This window comes from Lonchura striata, chromosome 28 (genome assembly GCF_046129695.1).
Source record: "Lonchura striata isolate bLonStr1 chromosome 28, bLonStr1.mat, whole genome shotgun sequence".
Classification (NCBI taxonomy): domain Eukaryota; kingdom Metazoa; phylum Chordata; class Aves; order Passeriformes; family Estrildidae; genus Lonchura; species Lonchura striata.
Window position 1 is genome coordinate 7421413 of NC_134630.1, and position 8369 is coordinate 7429781.

Here is an 8369-nt window from a genome sequence, read left to right on the forward strand (position 1 = left end):
AACTCCGGGAAGTTCCCGGCGCCGCCCGTGCACGAGTCGCGGCCGCTCGCCGTTCTCCGCTTCCCCGCCCCAAAAATTAAAGGCGAGGCGAAACTTTCCAGCTCGCAACGCGGCAAAAAAATAAAACCCCCAAAAAAGCGCCGATCAAGCCTTGAATTCGTGCCTGAGAAGCGGCTCCGGGCCGTGGGCACGGAGAGGAACGGGAACGGAGCCCGGCGAGGAACGGGAACGGAGCCCGGCGAGGAACGGGAACGGAGCCCGGCGAGGAACGGGAACGGAGAGCGGAGAGGAACGGGAACGGAGCCCGGCGAGGAACGGGAACGGAGCCCGGCGAGGAACGGGAACGGAGCCCGGCGAGGAACGGGAACGGAGCCCGGCGAGGAACGGGAACGGAGAGCGGAGAGGAACGGGAACGGAGCCCGGCGAGGAACGGGAACGGAGCCCGGCGAGGAACGGGAACGGAGAGCGGAGAGGAACGGGAACGGAGCCCGGCGAGGAACGGGAACGGAGAGCGGAGAGGAACGGGAACGGAGAGCGGAGAGGAACGGGAACGGAGAGCGGAGAGGAACGGGAACGGAGCCCGGCGAGGAACGGGAACGGAGCCCGGCGAGGAACGGGAACGGAGCCCGGCGGTCTCACCCCATCCCCGGCGGCCGCGATCCTCCCGCGCCGCCTCCTCCTCCTCCTTCTCCCCTTCCTCTTTCTTTCTGTCCTTCTCCGGATCCGGATGCTCTTTAAATTTCCTCCGGAATTTCACTTTGAAGCGTTGCTGCAGCTGCTGCTCCGCGGCTCCGGGAGCGGCTCCGGCACCGGGAGCGGTCCCGGGATCGGCACCGGGGAGTGGTGCTGGGAGTGGCACCGGGAGCGGTACCGGGAATGGATCCGGGAGCGGCTCCGGCACCGGGATCGGCACCAGCACCGGGGAGTGGTCCCGGGAGCGGCTCCGGCACCGGGAATAGCCCCGGGAGCGGTACCGGGAGCGGTACCGGGGTCGGCACCGGCACCGGGAGTGGCCCCGGGAGTGGCTCCGGCACCGGGAGCGGTACCGGGATCGGCACCAGCACCGGGGAGTGGTTCTGGGAGTGGCACCAGCACCGGGAGCGGTCCCGGGATGGGCACCGGCACCGGGAGCGGCCCCGGGCGCTCCGGGCTGTGCCCCGGCGCTTCTCCGCCCGCTGCCCGGTTCCGTCCGGCCCGGCAGGGAGCGGCCGGACGGAGCCGGTGCCTGTCCACGCCTTTTGTCCCCCCGCACCGGGCGTTCCCTCCGCGGGCACCGCGGCCCGGGCTCCGCGTTGCCCGGTCCCGCCGGTCCTGCCCGGTCCCGCCGCTCCCTACCCGCTCCCTGCCCGCTCCCGCCGCCCCATCCCGCTCACGTTTGGCCGCTTTTCTTCTCCCGACTTTATTCGCGGCGCCGGCAGCACCACCTGCCGGGACAGGAGCCCGGTGCCACCCCCGGGACGGCGGGGACAGCGGGGACAGGAGCCCGGTGCCACCCCCGGGACGGCGAGGACAGCGGGGACAGGAGCCCGGTGCCACCCCCGGGACAGCGGGGACAGGAGCCCGGTGCCACCCCCGGGACGGCGGGACAGGAGCCCGGTGCCACCCCCGGGACGGTGGGGACAGCGGGGACAGGAGCCCGGTGCCACCCCCGGGACAGCGGGGACGGCGGGGACAGGAGCCCGGTGCCACCCCCGGGACGGCGGGACAGGAGCCCGGTGCCACCCCCGGGGCGGCGGGGACAACGGGGACAGGAGCCCGGTGCCACCCCCGGGACAGCGGGGACAGGAGCCCGGTGCCACCCCCGGGACAGCGGGGACAGGAGCCCGGTGCCACCCCCGGGACAGCGGGGACAGAATCCTCGGGGTTCCCTGAGCCCCAAAACCCTCTGCCCCCCAAACCCCCTCACTCACCCCTGGAATCCAGAATTCCAGCCTGGCAGCACGAACATGAGTGAGAGAACCCCGGGTGTGATAATACTAACCTGGGTGTGATAACCCGGGTGTGGTAACACCAGTGATAACCCGGGTGTGATAACCCGGGTGTGATAATACCAGTGAAAACCCGGGTGTGATAACCTGGGTGTGATAACACCAGTGATAACCCGGGTGTGATAACCCGGGTGTGGTAACACCTGTGATAACCCAGGTGTGATAACCTGGGTGTGATAACCCGGGTGTGATAACCCGGGTGTGGTAACACCAGTGATAACCCAGGTGTGATAACCCGGGTGTGGTAACACCTGTGATAACCCAGGTGTGATAACCCGGGTGTGATAACCCGGGTGTGGTAACACCAGTGATAACCCAGGTGTGATAACCCCGGGTGTGGTAACACCAGTGATAACCCGGGTGTGATAACCCAGGTATGATAATACCAGTGATAACCCGGGTGTGATAACACCTGTGATAACCCAGGTGTGATAACCCCAGTGATAACCCGGGTGTGGTAATACTAACCTAGGCGTGATAACCCCGGGTGTGATAACACCTGTGATAACCTGGGTGTGATAACCCAGGTGTGATAATACCAGTGATAACCTGGGTGTGATAACCCCGGGTGTGATAACCTGGGTGTGATAACCCCGGGTGTGATAACCCCAGTGATAACCCGGGTGTGATAAAACCTGTGATAACCCCGGTGTGATAACCCAGGTGTGATAATACCAGTGAAAACCCGGGTGTGATAACCTGGGTGTGATAACACCAGTGATAACCCAGGTGTGATAACACCTGTGATAACCCAGGTGTGATAACCTGGGTGTGATAACCCGGGTGTGGTAATACTAACCTGGGTGTGATAACCCCGGTGTGATAATACCAGTGATAACCCAGGTGTGGTAATATCAATTCAGTATTTCAATTCAGGATTTCAATTCAGGATTTCAATTCAATATTTCAATTCAGGATTTCAATTCAGGATTTCAATTCAATATTTCAATTCAGGATTTCAATTTAGGATTTGAATGTAGGATTTAAATTTAGGATTTCAATTCAATATTTCCATTCAGGATTTCAATTCAGGATTTCAATTTAAACCGCTGAAATGCAAACTCCTGCAAGGATCGCCCATCTCTTCCAGGAGCAGAAAAATCTCCAATAAACACCAAAATCTGTCCCCAGCTGTTGCTTTTAAACCCAAAATTCCTTTTTTTTCCCCACACATGCTCGAAGTTCCCCTCCAGAACGGCCCCTGAGCCACTTTTCTGTGCGGCTTTACAGAAATTAATCCTGCAGCGCTAAAAATACCCCAAATTCACCTTCCACTTTCTGTTTAAAGCAGCTCATTAAAGCCTCCCCGTGCCCCTGGGGCTGCTGCTTTTCCAGGAAAATTGAAATTATTCCTCACTGGCCGGAGCCTTCCCCTCCATTTCCCCCCATTTTTTCTCCTTTTCCCTTTCTTTAGCTTCTCAAAAGGATTTTCCCCTGCTTTTTTTTTTTTTTTTTTTTGTCCTAATTCGACCTTTTCCACATCTCCCTCTGTCCAAAAATGTCATAAATCAAATTTCAACCGCTGAATTTATTTATTGCCGAGGTGAGGCCACGGCTCAGGGGGGAGAAGCTGAAATTTCAGCTTTTCTGAGCCACTTTTTCTTTTTTCCAAGTGAATTTTCCCTTTTCTTGGGTGGGAATTACCCTGAGTTGCTGCTCAGGAAAATCCCAGGACAGAAAGGCACAGGCAGCTCATTTCCCCCCATTTTTACAATTCTGAGAAAGCAGAAATTTGATTTTTATAATTTTCACATTATACTATATTATACTATATTTCATTCTATTATAATCACATTATATTTTACTATATGTTTATATTAATTATATATTACATTACATTATATATTAACTATATATTGTATTAATATTATCATAGTATATAATAATATATATAATATTATTATTAATATTTTATTATCCTATTTAATAATAAAGAAATATAATCGGGTTGTATTGAACAATAACTCCCAAAGCAGGAGTTACCACCCCAAGCCCAAAGCCAATATTTGTAATTTCTGACAAATAAATAATAAATAAACGTGATGAAAGAGAAATGAATACGTAATATAATAAATAAATAGAATGAAACGGAAATAAATGCATCCTAGAATAAATAAATGTAATGAAATAGAAATAAATAGATAATAAATAAATGGAATGAAAGAGAAATGAAGCTACCATAAATCAGCACAATTCAAGCTAATACAAGGAAGGTGCTGCAGCAAATCCTCCCCAGCCCAGCCAATTAGCCGGGATTAATTAGGCCGGGATTAATTGGGCCGGGTAATTAAAGCTCCCGGGAGGGCGGGGCCCGGCCTCGGGAGGGGACAGGGGACAGGGATGGGAGAGGGGACAAGGGACAAAGAGGAAATGGGGACAGGGAAGGGGACAGGGGAGAGGGGACAGGGATGGGGACAGAAAATGGGACAAGGAAGGGACAGAGAATGGGACAGGGATGGGAATGGGGACAAGGACAGGGATGAGGACGGGGACAGGATGGGACAGGGATGGGGACAGAAAATGGGACAAGGAAGGGACAGAGAATGGGACAGGGATGGGAATGGGGACAGGGACAGGGATGAGGACGGGGACAGGGGAGAGGGGACAGGGACAGAAAATGGGACAGGGATGGGAATGGGGACAGGGAAGGGGACAGGGATGGGGACGGGGACAAGGGACAAAGAGAGGAAATGGGGACAGGGATGGGGACAGGGACAGGGATGGGAATGGGGACAGGGGAGAGAGGACAAGGAACAGAAAATGGGACAAGAAAGGGACAGGGGACAGGGATGAGAGAGGGGACAAGGGACAAAGAGGAAATGGGGACAGGGATGGGGACAGGGGAGAGGGGACAGGGATGGGGACAGAAAATGGGACAAGGAAGGGACAGAGAATGGGACAGGGATGGGAATGGGGACAGGGAAGGGGACAAGGATGGGGAGGGGACAAGGGACAAAGAGAGGAAATGGGGACAGGGAAGGGGACAGGGACAGGGGAGAGGGATGGGGACAGGGATGGGGACGGGGACAGGGGAGAGGGGACAGGGACAGAAAATAGGACAAGAAAGGGAGAAGGGACAGGGATGAGGACAGAGGAGAGGGGACAAGGGACAGAGATGGGGACAGGGACAGGGACAGGGATGGGGACAGGAGGGGACAGGGACAGAAAATGGGACAAGAAAGGGACAGGGACAGTGAGGAGGACAGAGAGGGGACAAGGGACAGGGATGGGGACAAGGGACAGAGATGGGGACAGGGACAGGGACAGGGACAGGGACAGGGACAGGGATGGGACAGGGACAGGGACAGGGACACGGCTGGAGCCACCTGGGGTGGCAGGAATTGTCCCCAGGTTGTTCCCAGTGTGTCCCCAGAGATGTCCCCAAGCTCTCCCCACGGTGTCCCAAGGATGTCCCCAAGGTGTCCCCAAAGTGTCCCCATGGGATTTGAGGTCCCTCCCACCCCAACCCCTCCTTGACCCCACAGAACCGCAGGAACCCCAAAATCCCAAATCCCAAAATCCGAAATCCCAAACCCTGAAATCCCAAACCCTGAATTTCCAACCCCCAAGATCCCAAACCCCAAAATCCCAACTCAAAAATCCCAAACCCCAAAATCCCAAACCCTGAATTTCCAACCCCCAAAATCCCAAACCCCAAAATCCCAACTCAGAAATCCCAAACCCCAAAATCCCAAACCCTGAATCTCAAACCCCGAAATCCCAAACCCCAAAATCCCAAACCCTGAATCTCCAACCCCCAAAATCCCAACCCCCAAAATCCCAAACCCTAAACTTCCAACCCTGAAATCCCAACCCCCAAAATCCCAAACACCTGAAATTCCAAACCCTGAAACTCCAACCCCAAAATCCCAAACCCCCAAAATCCCAAACCTGAAATCCCAACCCCCAAAATTCCAAACCCAGAGACTCCAAACCCCAAAATTCCAGCCCCAGAATTTTATTGGCACAGGGAACTCCAAGAGTCCCAGCTCCAAACCCAACAAAGGTCACCAAAAACCCCAAAATTGGATTTATTTCAGAAAATCCCTGCGGGGGTTTCAGATGTGGGATATGCAGGATTAAAAAGGTGATTAAAAAGGGTTTTAATTAGGTTTTAATTAGAAAATGTAGCTGCTGTAAGGTAGGGAAGAAGCCAAAAGGAGAATATTTGGATTTTTGAGGCCAGGCTTTATTTGGGCAAAATAAAAATTGGAAGTAGAGTGGGAAGTCAAGAGGAAAAGAAAAAAAAAAAGTTGTACATTGATTTTTGGGAAAGAATTAATTCCAGTTTTTGGTGAGGAATCCCATCCCAAAAATAGATTTTGACCCCAAAATCCTGCTCTGCACCCAGAGGAATTCCAAATTCCACCAAAAGGAAAAATTTCATTGAATTGAAATAAAAATAAGAATGCACATCCCCTGCCAAGGGCCAAAGCCAGAAGGAAAAATGCAAAGGAAAGATGACAGGAAGCAGGAATTGTCCAGCTCTACATTTATTGGATTGAACATTTCTACCCAAGTGACACCAAAACGGGGAAAAATCTTCATTTTTCCTCTCCTGGGATGGAAAGCTGCACGGAAAGGAGGGAATCTGGGGTGGAATTCCAGGGAAAATCTGAAATTTGGGATGGAAAACCCAAAATTTGGGATGGAATTCCAGGGAAAATCTGAAATTTGGGATGGCAAATCCAGATTTTGGGGTGGAATTCCAGGGAAAATCCAGAATTTGCGACGGATGCCAGAGAAAAAATCTGAAATTTGGGATGGAATTCCAGGGAAAATCCAGAGTTTGGGGTGGAATTCCATAGAAATTTTAGGTTTGGGGTGGAATTCCAGGGAAAAACTGAAATTTGGGATGAATCCCAGGGAAAATCCAGTTTGGGATGGAATTCCAAGGAAAATCCAGAGTTTGGGGTGGGTCCCAGAGAAAATCTGAAATTTGGGATGGAATTCCAGGGAAAATCTGAAATTTGTGATGGATCCCAGAGAAAATCCAGAGTTTGGGATAGAATTCCAGAGAAAATCCAGAGTTTGGGGTGGAATTCCAGGGAAAATCCAGAGTTTGGGGTGGAATTCCAGGAAAAATCCAACCAAAATCCAGCAGAGACAGCACGGGAGGGAGGGGAGGGGCTCTGGGATCTTCATGGAAGAGAGCCTGGAATGAAAGAAAAGAGGGAAAAAGGAGAAATGGAGGGGAAAAAGAGGGGAAAGAGAGAAGAGAATAAAAGAGGAGGAATAAAACAGAAAAGGAGAGGGAAAAAACAGAGCGGGAAACAGGGGAAAAATTTAGGGGAAAAGAGGGGAAAATAAGAGGGGAAAGAAGGGGGAAAAAGGGGAGGGAAAAAGGAGGGAAAAAAAGGAAAAAAAGGGGGGGAATCAAGGAAAAAAAGAGGAAAAAAGAGGGAAAAAAGAGGAAAAAAGGGGGAAAATAAAGGAAAAAAAAGAGGAGAAAAAAAAGAGGAAAAAAGGAGGAAAAAAGGAAAAAAAGAGAAAAAAAGAGGGAAAAAAAGAGGAAAAAAAAGAAAAAAGAGGGAAAAAAGGGGAAAAAAGGGGAGGGAAAAAAAGAGGAAAGAGGGAGAAGAAAGGAGGAAACAAAGAGGAAAAAAAGAGGGGAAAAAGAGGAAAAAAGGGGAAAAAAGAGGAAACAAAGAGGGAAAAAAGAGGAAAAAAGGAAAAAAAAGAGGAGAAAAAAAAAGAAAGAAGAGAAAAAAAGAGGGGAAAAAAGAGGAAAAAAGAGGAAAAAAGAGGAAAGAGGAAAAAAAGAGGAAAGAAGGAGAAAAAAGGAGGAAACAAAGAGGAAAAAAAGAAGAAAAAAAGGGAAAAAGAGGAAAAAAGGGGAAAAAAGAGGAAACAAAGAGGGGAAAAAAGAGAAAAAAAAGACAAAAAAAAGAAAAAAACAGAAAAAAAGAGGAAAAAAAGAGGAGAAGAGATTCTCAGAAATCAGAGAAACTTCCACAAATGAAGGTTTTGGGGTCGCAGAGCACAGGCGCCTCCCGGGAGGGCGGGAAGGATTTTGGGATTTTGGGATCTGGGATTTTGGGATTTGGGATTTTGGGATTTGGGATTTTGGGATTTTGGGATCTGGGCTGCACTCACCTACTTGCCGGCCCGTTTCTGCCGGTACAACGCGTCCTCGCGGCTCTCCTCCCCCACCACGCCCAGGATTTTGGGATTTGGGATTTGGGATTTTGGGATTTGGGATGTTGGGATGTTGGGATGTTGGGATTTTGGGATTTTGGGATGTTGGGATTTTGGGATCCGGCTGGCCGCACTCACCTACTTGCCGGCCCGTTTCTGCCGGTACATGTGCATCATCCTCTGGCGGAACACGTCGAAGGCGTCCTCGCGGCTCTCCTCCCCCCCACGCCCAGGATTTTGGGA

General features: G+C 51.7%; 1 protein-coding gene and 1 long non-coding RNA gene across 3 annotated transcripts in view; both read right to left on the reverse strand.

Annotated features, from left to right (window-relative positions):
• HOMER3 (homer scaffold protein 3) overlaps window positions 1–1093 on the reverse strand; it is a 31228-nt gene extending 30135 nt beyond the window's left edge. For both annotated transcript variants that reach the window (XM_077788866.1, XM_077788867.1), the window contains exon 1: window positions 640–1093. The gene's annotated coding sequence lies outside the window, so the exon portion shown is untranslated. The remainder of the gene's footprint in view (window positions 1–639) is intronic.
• Window positions 1094–6155: 5062 nt separating this feature from the next.
• LOC144247593 (uncharacterized) lies at window positions 6156–8344 on the reverse strand. The gene is made up of 2 exons (XR_013341226.1): window positions 8265–8344; window positions 6156–7143 (listed from the first exon to the last, which is right to left on the reverse strand). It is a non-coding gene; the product is annotated as an uncharacterized LOC144247593 (long non-coding RNA).
• Between the last annotated feature and the right edge of the window lie 25 nt (window positions 8345–8369).